Here is a 13,725-nt window from a genome sequence, read left to right on the forward strand (position 1 = left end):
TCGATGTTTAGGTGTTCTCCCAAGACAACATGACCACCTTGGGTGAGGATCCAGGGGAAGACAACTTACAAATGTGTCCCCTCTTAACTGGTCTGACCAATTTCGTTAAAATTTCTAAAGCTTTGAAACTATTTTAACACAATATCATGACATGCTAAAAGTCTTGAAAGGCTACAACTTATTTTCCCCCACCCGGTGGCCACACATCAATACATATAGGATAGTTAGCTTATCACTTTGTAAATTTTTGTGTTGAGAAGTGATACTTAAAGGGGTCAACTGGGATAAATGGCAAGGCCAGCAGGACCAAGATGGTGTAAGATAAAAAGAAAGAACTGATCCTCACTCCTGATCCTCCCATAAGTCTGTGCCTTCAATGCCTTAGTGATCACATATTGGGAAATGGTGACGTTACTATAGTTGCATCAATTTGCCCAACTTGTGACTACTGAGGCCAGTAACTTTGATGGCCTAGCCAGTTGATGTTCCAGAAGAATAGGGGACATGCCAATTGAACAGAGGACTGGCAAGGTAATGTACCTTACACCACCCCTTCGCCCTGCCTTTGCCATTATCCTGGACACCCCCTTTAACATGTGATACACATATCTGGACATGTTCAGCCAACAGAAGAGGTAAGGAGGGACACATTTGTATGCCATAATCTCACATTATATATCAGTATAAGGGAATTTCTATGCACTATTTCATGGTACAGTTGCTAATTATTAGCAAGATTAAAGTAATGGCACTATATAGTAAATGCTGTCTCTTTTGCAAAATATGCTCACATGTCACCTGCTTGTGTAATAGTCCATAAAATGTCTAAAAAATATACGGATATATCAGTAACAATGACAGATTACATCATGCTGGTTCCTATGTCACTATGTGTTTTCAGACAATCCTATCTGGTGACTTCTACTTTGCTGTTTTAGAATATGATACAGTGAATGAAACTGGGGTCTTAGTTATGTTTGTACATATTAATATGATTTGGTTCATTATTTCTGATGAGTCCTATTTATTCCATCCACACACAGTGCTTGATACAGGTAGAGCCATGTATATGGTTGGAGTAATCAGGACTCTCGCTGTCTGTCCTAGGAGTCTTGTCAGGACTCACTTTGAAATCCTACTCCAAATCAAATAAACCTATAGATCAGAGCTCAGCTTCTCACCCTCCACCATATACTGCTCTCAGATAGGGCAGCAGAATTGCACTGACAGGTACTTCCATTATATTTTGAGATGCACTGCATGGCAAAGGAAAGCATCTACATCATATACAAATGTCAGTGGATCACAAAGTTTTGCTCAGTTGTGCAGACACATTATACAATATTACAGCCAGTCTGTTGTACATGAGCAGAAAGAATCAAGTGCCTGAATATTCGCAGAAAACAGTGATTTTTGTGTGTCAATGTAGTAATTTTTACATTTGATAGTCAAGTATTAAAATCACTATAGGCCAATACTTTGTGAATAATTCATGGATATTTTATTCAGTACTTTTTTGTCTTTCTTGACCTTGTCGACCTGTTTCGAGATTTGGTAGTTTACTGTACGTGTCATAAGATAGCCTGATTTAAGAAAGAATAAATAAAATTGTGTTCCTATGCCAGATGTTGAATACCATTGCTTTATAAGTATGTACATCCTATCAACTACTAAAGCATTAGTGAATATGTGCAAAAGATCTCAACCAGCCTTGCCGATATTAAGATTGACTGAACCCTTGACTGCATCTGCAAAACCCACCAACTAGAATGTTGTGTTTGTAGGAAGTGTCCTAATTTCCAGGGTACACCATATCTATTAGTATACATGAAGTACAGGAGGTATAAAGGTGGAAAGAATAATCCCTGCAGGTAACTGAAGTTGCAATGTTGTGCATTTGTCATAAAGGAGGGTTTCAGCAAGTTGTCTCGCAATCACTATAAAGTGATGATTCTTCTGATCGTAAATATAAAGTGTTTTGCTAAGCCTTAGACTTCAGTAAATTATAGGAACTTCTGTATCACCAAGAGAAATTGCTTGTTACATCCTAAATTACTGCTGTATCTATTCTACTGTCAGAGGTGTAGATAGTCGACTGATCACTTGCCAATATTTGGAATTAGCACGCAAAATGTACTAAGCAATGAAATGGTTTATTACATATTAGTTTGATATATTATTTCTTTATTTCTTTATTCAGTTTTGGGGAAAGGGATTGCTCAAAAATGCCATTTGTGGATTGTGTTACATTACTGATTAGATTAAAAAAAAGGGTAATGTCATATACGGTACATTATAGATGGTGATATCTTGCTTACATATGCATGTCATTTTTTTTACACATAAAAAGCGGTCTGTTGTACATCCGTAATAATTAGAGATGAGCGAACACTAAAATGTTCGAGGTTCGAAATTCGATTCGAACAGCCGCTCACTGTTCGAGTGTTCGAATGGGTTTCGAACCCCATTATAGTCTATGGGGAACATAAACTCGTTAAGGGGGAAACCCAAATTCGTGTCTGGAGGGTCACCAAGTCCACTATGACACCCCAGGAAATGATACCAACACCCTGGAATGACACTGGGACAGCAGGGGAAGCATGTCTGGGGGCATAAAAGTCACTTTATTTCATGGAAATCCCTGTCAGTTTGCGATTTTCGCAAGCTAACTTTTCCCCATAGAAATGCATTGGCCAGTGCTGATTGGCCAGAGTACGGAACTCGACCAATCAGCGCTGGCTCTGCTGGAGGAGGCGGAGTCTAAGATCGCTCCACACCAGTCTCCATTCAGGTCCGACCTTAGACTCCGCCTCCTCCGGCAGAGCCAGCGCTGATTGGCCGAAGGCTGGCCAATGCATTCCTATGCGAATGCAGAGACTTAGCAGTGCTGAGTCAGTTTTGCTCAACTACACATCTGATGCACACTCGGCACTGCTACATCAGATGTAGCAATCTGATGTAGCAGAGCCGAGGGTGCACTAGAACCCCTGTGCAAACTCAGTTCACGCTAATAGAATGCATTGGCCAGCGCTGATTGGCCAATGCATTCTATTAGCCCGATGAAGTAGAGCTGAATGTGTGTGTTAAGCACACACATTCAGCACTGCTTCATCACGCCAATACAATGCATTAGCCAGTGCTGATTGGCCAGAGTACGGAATTCGGCCAATCAGCGCTGGCTCTGCTGGAGGAGGCGGAGTCTAAGGTCGGACCTGAATGGAGACTGGTGTGGAGCGATCTTAGACTCCGCCTCCTCCAGCAGAGCCAGCGCTGATTGGCCGAATTCCGTACTCTGGCCAATCAGCGCTGGCCAATGCATTCTATTAGCCCGATGAAGTAGAGCTGAATGTGTATGCTAAGCATACACATTCAGCACTGCTTCATCACACCAATACAATGCATTAGCCAGTGCTGATTGGCCAGAGTACGGAATTCGGCCAATCAGCGCTGGCTCTGCTGGAGGAGGCGGAGTCTAAGGTCGGACCTGAATGGAGACTGGTGTGGAGCGATCTTAGACTCTGCCTCCTCCAGCAGAGCCAGCGCTGATTGGCCGAATTCCGTAATCTGGCCAATCAGCGCTGGCCAATGCATTCTATTAGCCCGATGAAGTAGAGCTGAATGTGTGTGCTTAGCACACACATTCAGCTCTACTTCATCGGGCTAATAGAATGCATTGGCCAATCAGCGCTGGCCAATGCATTCTATTAGCTTGATGAAGCAGAGTGTGCACAAGGGTTCAAGCGCACCCTCGGCTCTGATGTAGCAGAGCCGAGGGTGCACAAGGGTTCAAGTGCACCCTCGGCTCTCCTACATCAGAGCCGAGGGTCCGCTTGAACCCTTGTGCAGCCTCGGCTCTGCTACATCAGAGCCGAGGGTGCGCTTGAACCCTTGTGCACACTCTGCTTCATCAAGCTAATAGAATGCATTGGCCAGCACTGATTGGCCAGAGTACGGAATTCGGCCAATCAGCACTGGCCAATGCATCCCTATGGGAAAAAGTTTATCTCACAAAAATCACAATTACACACCCGATAGAGCCCCAAAAAGTTATTTTTAATAACATTCCCCCCTAAATAAAGGTTATCCCTAGCTATCCCTGCCTGTACAGCTATCCCTGTCTCATAGTCACAAAATTCACATTCTCATATGACCCGGATTTGAAATCCACTATTCGTCTAAAATGGAGGTCACCTGATTTCGGCAGCCAATGACTTTTTCCAATTTTTTTCAATGCCCCCGGTGTCGTAGTTCCTGTCCCACCTCCCCTGCGCTGTTATTGGTGCAAAAAAGGCGCCAGGGAAGGTGGGAGGGGAATCGAATTTTGGCGCACTTTACCACGCGGTGTTCGATTTGATTCGAACATGGCGAACACCCTGATATCCGATCGAACATGTGTTCGATAGAACACTGTTCGCTCATCTCTAGTAATAATGTCTGTTTTCCATTTGTTGTCCTTATGTCAGATATTTTCCTTCCATATGTCACCCTGCAGCTTTTGCTAGATATATCATCTGATCTCTGAGGATTTTTAGAGACAATTTTTTTGGGGGTTTAACAAAATGCCAAAAAGCTGGAAATGTCATAAAGGAAAAAACAACAAACACTATATTCAACTGTTTGATACTCTTTGGCTCCAAAGTGCCACTCCAGTGGTCCCCACCAGTCTCTGTGTAATGGTCTATATCGGTGATGTGCACGGTAGTAGTAGTACTGGCCTTGGTGATGATGCTGGTATGTTTGGCCAGTGATGGCTGCGGCATGTGGTTGGCCTTAGTGGTCACTTGTCCATGTATGGATGCCAGGGAGGACCGTTCTCCAAATAGTGGCAATAAAGAACAGTGCTTACCTAAGTAGTGATGAAGAAAGGATTTCTTTTTATTGCAGCCAAACACACTACACATTTCAGAGCGAATAGCCCCTTTTTCAAGTGTATGCACATGTACGGCATGTTATTGCAGCAGGCCAATAAACAAGGGTAAGGAGGACCCCTGAAAGATTGGTCAGGTTAATAGAATTTTTTATATTTATTTCTCATTTTATGACACTCCAGGCACTTAGACATTTCTTTAGAAATTCCAGAAAACCTTGAGTTCTTTCATTTAGTAACAATACTGTATTCCCTTTAATGTAAAGAACCAAGCTTAATATAATAATATTACAACTACAGTAGTTTTCACTTTAAGTTGCATTTATTTTCTAAAGTTCTGCCAGTGCATAATATCTCTATCTCCTATTACAGTTCTCACAACTCATGCTTGTTTTATACGTACACAGTTTGCCTCTGACACAATTCTGTTAAAGCCAAGATGTCTCATGTTGGCATTGAATTGGCTTTTCAGCCTGTGCCTTTGACATCAGACATTTCCGCTTGTCAGGAGTTATATCTGTTCTTGTCTTCAGCCGTCCTGGTTTGTCATGGGTCTCCTCAACCTACTCCATGCATTTTTGTTTTTTTACTTACAATCTTTGCCTCTGGGAAGAGAATATTGAGCAAGACTGGCTGGTCAAGTTGTGTGGGATTGATTGTTTCTGTTGTATGATCCAAACGAATCAAACTCAATGTTCTGCCTGCTTCAGCCAGGTAGAACTGTCAAGGATAATGTGAATGGGACTGTGAAAAAGACACAATCTTTCCCTTGAGGAGAACAGAGCTAATAGCAATGCCATACAAATAAAAATAGGATTTGCAGTGATTTGTATATATTGAGTGCCCTTGACATAACCCTGACTCATTCCTTTATTTTACTGAATAGCAAATCCTGTAATGCAATGCTGATGTAGGTGACAATTGTGTATATATATATATATATATATATATATATATATATATATGTATATATATATATATATATATATATATATATATGGTTTCAAAATCATAACACATGAAAAAGATAGCTTATATGAAAGTTTTACAGATACTTTAAAAGATAAATTGTATTAAAGGGTTACAGGAGTTTTCTCTTTTTCATTTTTCTTAAATCCTTAGAATAGCCAGCAAACATTATGTGACTTTGCACAGTGGATTGCACAAATATTCGCAAGGTTTGCCCACAAGTTTTGGTGCTGAATTGAAAGTACTATTGTACTATCTTCAGACGTCAGATTTAAATAATTGGACGCCCAGGAGAGATGTGGAAAAAAAAAATGCTCCCCTTCTCTCACCTCTCTGGGGTTCGGCTGTAGCATTTGGTCTTCTTTCTCAAACATCTCTGGCATGTTCAGGCCTCCTCTGTGATGTAAGTCGCCCGAATGTCACCACTGGCCCAATCACAGGCCTCAGCAGGACCTGTGGCTACTGACTCCACAGAGGAGGCCAAAAAGTGCCACAAGCTAATACTAGATGCTGTAGTGGAGCACCAGAAAATATATATGTTTTTAATTTTTATGCACCACCCCAGGTCCTCTGATTATCATACTAGGGCCTTAAATGATACTAACTTTTCACAAAACATATGCTCAATTCATAGTATAACCTATCCTGAATATAATTGTAAATCACTTTCATTAAAAAAAATGAGATGATATCACCCTAAGGGTAAGTTCACACGGAATTTTTAGTCTGGATAATGAAGCGCCCAAAAAGACGGCCCCCAATTAAATCAATGGGAGCCGCTCAGGAGTTTTTTCTGGGAGCCGGAACAAAAGAAGCGAGGTGCTCATTCTTCAGGCCGTTTCGCGTCGTGATTCGGCCTGAAGACACACCCTCCACTGGACTAGACCCATTCACTGGACCTAATCCGGAGCGGAGTGTGCAGCTGGATGCCAGTGCAGTGCACCGGCTTTCAGTCATGGCTACCTGTCTTTTGGACCAGAACCTGAGGCGGCCTCTGCTTCAGGTTCCGGTCCAAAAAAACCCATCTGAACTTACCCTAAAGCTGTCTGGCATGTCCTACCACTAGGGGGCTCCTGTCTTTTAAATCTGTAGTCCTCTCTCTGTTACAAAGTAAAATACATCCTTAACAGCAGAGGCTGTTGAGGCGGGAATGTAAGAAATAGGTGGCCGCGTCCAGTAGCTCTCTGAAAACGCACGCATAATCTCTGAAAATGCACATTTCACCGCTTCGCTCCAAACACTGCTCTTTATATCTACTTACTGTTGTCTCTTTGAATGTTTTTTTAGTGCAGAGAGATGTGTCTGTGATTACAGATGGAACGTGCAAATTAGTTAACTTCTCTGACTCACTGTAGGGATGAGAGGAGAGAGTTGCTTGTGACTAGGTTAGCTTGTATAACACCACATACATTAGTATATACATTGTATATATAAGACCTATAGGAAACAAATCATCATTAAGGGTTCAGTGATTAGATAGATAGATAGATAGATAGATAGATAGATAGATAGATAGATAGATAGATATGATAAAACCAGTAAATAAGAAGAATGGAGATGGCCAGCAATCCAAGCCCCCTGTCAGGGTCCATCCTCCTCCACCTTCCTGGGGTAGGGAATGAATTGCTCTCACCTTTATCTGGCAAAGTTGGGGAATTAATTGTTTCATCTTTGCTGCCAAACCTGGAAATAAACTGACACAGGGTCTGATCCTGTGATCACAGAAAGGAAATAGGCTCACTCCTGACCAGTCCTAGATATTACATGTATATACATATAGACAATATAATTCACTAATGATACATCCTTAAAGGGGTATTCCCATGTACATAATCATATCTTTATTTGTAGATAATTAAAATTTAAACATTTTTGCAAATATAAGTAATTCAAAATTCTGTAGAGTTTTAAAGATTTCCTCTAACCATCTTAGTGGTGACAGTTTGTTGTCTTGATCGGTTCTCAATGGATACAACCACAAATGCAGAAACTTTCTATGTTCTGGGACTTGTCAGGAACCCAGCCATGATTTTCTTACTGTAGCTGGGTTATCAGGCAGGGACACTACATGTATCAGAAGATATCCCGGCCACAATAAATAATAATAATCATGGCTGATTTTCTGACCTTAGAAAGTTCCTGCAGAAGCAGTTTATTTACCTTGTAGAGTACGTTTAGTACCAACGTTTAAATCTATTGCAATTTTATTAAAAATGACCTATAAAAAATTCACTTCCCCTTGACCCTGCACGAGCCATAGCCCAGTGTTTACCTTTCGCACAGAATGATCCTTTAAAGATTTCCGGTAGCTGACCCCTTTCTTCAGCGTCTAACTTCAGCAATACTATGTTAGTCTGTATTACACGCAGACAGGGGAAAGCAGAGCAGACTATGAACTATGAGGTTCACCAATGCAGCAGTCACTTTAATAATATATTGAGCTGTAGATGTTGAAATGATGATGTTGCATTATTTAATATGGAAAAACTATATGCTTCTTGTCTTCTCTAGACTGTAACTTGAGAATACATGAAAGAATGGAATAGCACAAGCGTAATGATACACTCAGGCCAATGTATTGTGATGGAATCAAGGGTAAAATGAAGAACTCCACACATAAAACACTAGAAGAAAAGTCAATACTTATCATACTTAGCTGTGGTTGTGATGACTGGCTTGAGTTCAGAGCTGAGGACTCATTCTTTTTACACAATACCTGTAACAAATTGGGACACTTTATGTCATATTCTGAGTACAGCCTGGTTATACTTTGATACTGTACAACCAGCAGCCTTTCCTCCCAACCTCCATATGAAGGCAACATATAGTAATTAACCATTCAATTACCAGGGGTATTATAATGTTTCACTCTTCGCTACAACAATGTAATCTGATTTTTATAGATATCACCAGGTGCGTGATTCACTATAAAAATAGAGACATTAGCATACTGTCTATATAAATAGGGTGTATATAAACCATTAGAGATGAGCGAACAGTGTTCTATCGAACACATGTTCGATCGGATATCAGGGTGTTCGCCATGTTCGAATCGAATCGAACACCACGTGGTAAAGTGCGCCAAAATTCGATTCCCCTCCCACCTTCCCTGGCGCCTTTTTTGCACCAATAACAGCGCAGGGGAGGTGGGACAGGAACTACGACACTGGGGGCATTGAAAAAAATTGGAAAAAGTCATTGGCTGCCGAAATCAGGTGACCTCCATTTTAGACGAATAGTGGATTTCAAATCCGGGTCATATGAGAATGTGAACTTTGTGACTATGAGACAGGGATAGCTGTACAGGCAGGGATAGCTAGGGATAACCTTTATTTAGGGGGGAATGTTATTAAAAATAACTTTTTGGGGCTCTATCGGGTGTGTAATTGTGATTTTTGTGAGATAAACTTTTTCCCATAGGGATGCATTGGCCAGTGCTGATTGGCCGAATTCCGTACTCTGGCCAATCAGTGCTGGCCAATGCATTCTATTAGCTTGATGAAGCAGAGTGTGCACAAGGGTTCAAGCGCACCCTCGGCTCTGATGTAGCAGAGCCGAGGCTGCACAAGGGTTCAAGCGCACCCTCGGCTCTGATGTAGGAGAGCCGAGGGTGCACTTGAACCCTTGTGCACCCTCAGCTCTGCTACATCAGAGCCGAGGGTGCGCTTGAACCCTTGTGCACACTCTGCTTCATCAAGCTAATAGAATGCATTGGCCAGCGCTGATTGGCCAATGTATTCTATTAGCCTGATGAAGTAGAGCTGAATGTGTGTGCTAAGCACACACATTCAGCTCTACTTCATCGGGCTAATAGAATGCATTGGCCAGCGCTGATTGGCCAGAGTACGGAACTCGACCAATCAGCGCTGGCTCTGCTGGAGGAGGCGGAGTCTAAGATCGCTCCACACCAGTCTCCATTCAGGTCCGACCTTAGACTCCGCCTCCTCCGGCAGAGCCAGCACTGATTGGCCGAATTCCGTACTCTGGCCAATCAGCACTGGCTAATGCATTGTATTGGCTTGATGAAGCAGTGCTGAATGTGTGTGCTTAGCACACACATTCAGCTCTACTTCATCGGGCTAATAGAATGCATTGGCCAGCGCTGATTGGCCGAATTCCGTACTCTGGCCAATCAGCACTGGCTAATGCATTGTATTGGCTTGATGAAGCAGTGCTGAATGTGTGTGCTTAGCACACACATTCAGCTCTACTTCATCGGGCTAATAGAATGCATTGGCCAGCGCTGATTGGCCGAATTCCGTACTCTGGCCAATCAGCACTGGCTAATGCATTGTATTGGCTTGATGAAGCAGTGCTGAATGTGTGTGCTTAGCACACACATTCAGCTCTACTTCATCGGGCTAATAGAATGCATTGGCCAATCAGCGCTGGCCAATGCATTCTATTAGCGTGAACTGAGTTTGCACAGGGGTTCTAGTGCACCCTCGGCTCTGCTACATCAGATTGCTACATCTGATGTAGCAGTGCCGAGTGTGCATCAGATGTGTAGTTGAGCAAAACTGACTCAGCACTGCTAAGTCTGCATTCGCATAGGAATGCATTGGCCAGCCTTCGGCCAATCAGCGCTGGCTCTGCCGGAGGAGGCGGAGTCTAAGGTCGGACCTGAATGGAGACTGGTGTGGAGCGATCTTAGACTCCGCCTCCTCCAGCAGAGCCAGCGCTGATTGGCCGAATTCCGTACTCTGGCCAATCAGCACTGGCTAATGCATTGTATTGGCTTGATGAAGCAGTGCTGAATGTGTGTGCTTAGCACACACATTCAGCTCTACTTCATCGGGCTAATAGAATGCATTGGCCAATCAGCGCTGGCCAATGCATTCTATTAGCGTGAACTGAGTTTGCACAGGGGTTCTAGTGCACCCTCGGCTCTGCTACATCAGATTGCTACATCTGATGTAGCAGTGCCGAGTGTGCATCAGATGTGTAGTTGAGCAAAACTGACTCAGCACTGCTAAGTCTGCATTCGCATAGGAATGCATTGGCCAGCCTTCGGCCAATCAGCGCTGGCTCTGCCGGAGGAGGCGGAGTCTAAGGTCGGACCTGAATGGAGACTGGTGTGGAGCGATCTTAGACTCCGCCTCCTCCAGCAGAGCCAGCGCTGATTGGCCGAATTCCGTACTCTGGCCAATCAGCACTGGCTAATGCATTGTATTGGCTTGATGAAGCAGTGCTGAATGTGTGTGCTTAGCACACACATTCAGCTCTACTTCATCGGGCTAATAGAATGCATTGGCCAATCAGCGCTGGCCAATGCATTCTATTAGCGTGAACTGAGTTTGCACAGGGGTTCTAGTGCACCCTCGGCTCTGCTACATCAGATTGCTACATCTGATGTAGCAGTGCCGAGTGTGCATCAGATGTGTAGTTGAGCAAAACTGACTCAGCACTGCTAAGTCTGCATTCGCATAGGAATGCATTGGCCAGCCTTCGGCCAATCAGCGCTGGCTCTGCCGGAGGAGGCGGAGTCTAAGGTCGGACCTGAATGGAGACTGGTGTGGAGCTATCTTAGACTCCGCCTCCTCCAGCAGAGCCAGCGCTGATTGGTCGAGTTCCGTACTCTGGCCAATCAGCACTGGCCAATGCATTTCTATGGGGAAAAGTTAGCTTGCGAAAATCGCAAACTGACAGGGATTTCCATGAAATAAAGTGACTTTTATGCCCCCAGACATGCTTCCCCTGCTGTCCCAGTGTCATTCCAGGGTGTTGGTATCATTTCCTGGGGTGTCATAGTGGACTTGGTGACCCTCCAGACACGAATTTGGGTTTCCCCCTTAACGAGTTTATGTTCCCCATAGACTATAATGGGGTTCGAAACCCATTCGAACACTCGAACAGTGAGCGGCTGTTCGAATCGAATTTCGAACCTCGAACATTTTAGTGTTCGCTCATCTCTATAAACCATTAAATAATAAATGAAGGTATAAAGTTTGCATTTTTGACATACTATACATTTTTTACAAACAAGGCTCTCATTGCTGAGTGAGATGTATATTTTGAGCTTCTTTCACGCGATGGTAAGAAAATGTAGTGTTAATAGAGGATTACTAGAGGATAAGTGATCCCTATTAAGAATACATTATCTCTGCAGAGTTTATGCCATATGTATTTTTAATAGGTATCAATGATCCGTTAATAACTCTTTGCTAAAAGGACATTGTCTTTGCATTTATATACCTGACGTCTATAGAAGCTTGTCAGTGGAAATACCAGGATGTATCGGACCTGAACGGTTCATATTAATGTATGATAAAATATTATGAGAATTGTTTTCTTTTCCATAACCTGTGTATAATGCTAATTTTCATTATTTGCCAGTCACTAGCAGTACCACAATGACCGAGGCTGCTGAGAATAAGAACGAAGTTCTCCCTTTGATAAAGTGAATTGTTTGATGTTGAATACATCAATGTTATCAGCCTGTAGCTTCGGAGGTCCCTGAACCCACTCCATGGCATGCTGGGAAGCTTTTCAACCAAAGGGTTCTTTAAACCCTCATTCTGCTTCGGGGGTCAAACACCTGCTGTGTGTTCGGACTCTGCAGACCCCTTGTATTAACACCTGAAAATGACCATTGTACAGAAAGCATAATGAAAAAGAAGTAGAAAAAGATTTCTGATGTCTGACTCATTGTGACTCGGACTCAAACTGTCCACAAAGCTGACAAAGGTGGAGTGACATTGTGGTCCAGCTCATAACCTTGTAGATCTGCTTCCAGCTCTGTGATCTGAGCAGAGTAGTAGTGTAAAGCTTATGTATTGTCTCCATTGTCTATTGAAAAATATTGTATGTTTTTCTGTATCATGCACAGACCTAAGTTCACATCTGCGTTGGAATCTCCATTGCAGAACTCCATTGTAGTGTATGAGTCAAAAATCGATGGGGAAAATAGTGCTGCAAATCCAACTTTTTTGTCCACTGGTTTCAGTTTAAAAGAATGAAAGGCTGACAGGTCGCATTATAGTTAATGCAGGTTTTCATTACTCTCTTATGCCTGGTTCACACCTGCGTTTGGTAATCTGTTCGGGGAGTCCGCATGGGGACTGTACTGCACCTTCTTCTGAATAAAAAGCTGACTCTACCGATACAGCCATTTGACTTTTACCTGCCCTGCATGACCAGTGAGCGCGGATCCTTGCTTCCATTTCTTGTCCTGCTCAATCCCCGGGTCTCCGGTGTCTTCTGACGGAACCGCTGCCACTCTCACCAGAAGTATTCACTTCACTATTGTATCCCAGGGCTTTGTGACTCCATCACAACCCCGTCAGGTGAGAGGCCTTTTGGTCATTCTGCATTTTTTAAAATTGTGTCCCTCTTCTAGTGTATACTACACTTAGTGCGCTTGGTGTCTCTCCCTTTTCTTTTTTGCATCCTGTAAAGATTATATCAAGAAACTTTTTTGCTAACAATTTCATCATGGCCATGCCAACAGGAAAAATACAAGCTGGCTCAGGCTGACAACCTCTCCGATCACTCATATAACGAAATATACTGCAGGCTGTCACAAATTCATTTTCTTACAGCTTATTCCTACGAAAGAGTAATTCCTATCCCTGATATATCCCCTACCATCCTTATACAGCATCCTCGTCTGCCCTAAAAGCCGTGGAAAGTCTTCCTTGTGCTGAATACCTGAGTACTCTCAAACAGACCCATTGCTAGGCATAAAACTACCTGACAACTGTATCAATAAGGTTGTTGCTTTTAGGAAGGTTATCCTTGCAACCAATGGTAAACTGATTTTTTTTTATTCCTGAACACATCCTTTAAGTATAAACAACACTGATGTATAGATGCCAAGCAAACATTTGATATACTGCTACACCATTAACTTAAGGAGCAAAGCATTTGTTTAGTGTAGTGCATGTCAA

The 13,725-nt window shown here is 42.9% G+C and overlaps 1 protein-coding gene across 1 annotated transcript in view; it reads left to right on the plus strand.

Moving 5' to 3' along the window:
- AGBL1 (AGBL carboxypeptidase 1) overlaps positions 1 to 13,725 on the plus strand; it is a 543,682-nt gene that overhangs the window by 358,570 nt on the left and 171,387 nt on the right. The gene's annotated exons all lie outside the window — the stretch shown is intronic.

The sequence above is a fragment of the Leptodactylus fuscus genome, chromosome 5, assembly GCF_031893055.1.
Source record: "Leptodactylus fuscus isolate aLepFus1 chromosome 5, aLepFus1.hap2, whole genome shotgun sequence".
Taxonomy (NCBI): Eukaryota; Metazoa; Chordata; class Amphibia; order Anura; family Leptodactylidae; genus Leptodactylus; species Leptodactylus fuscus.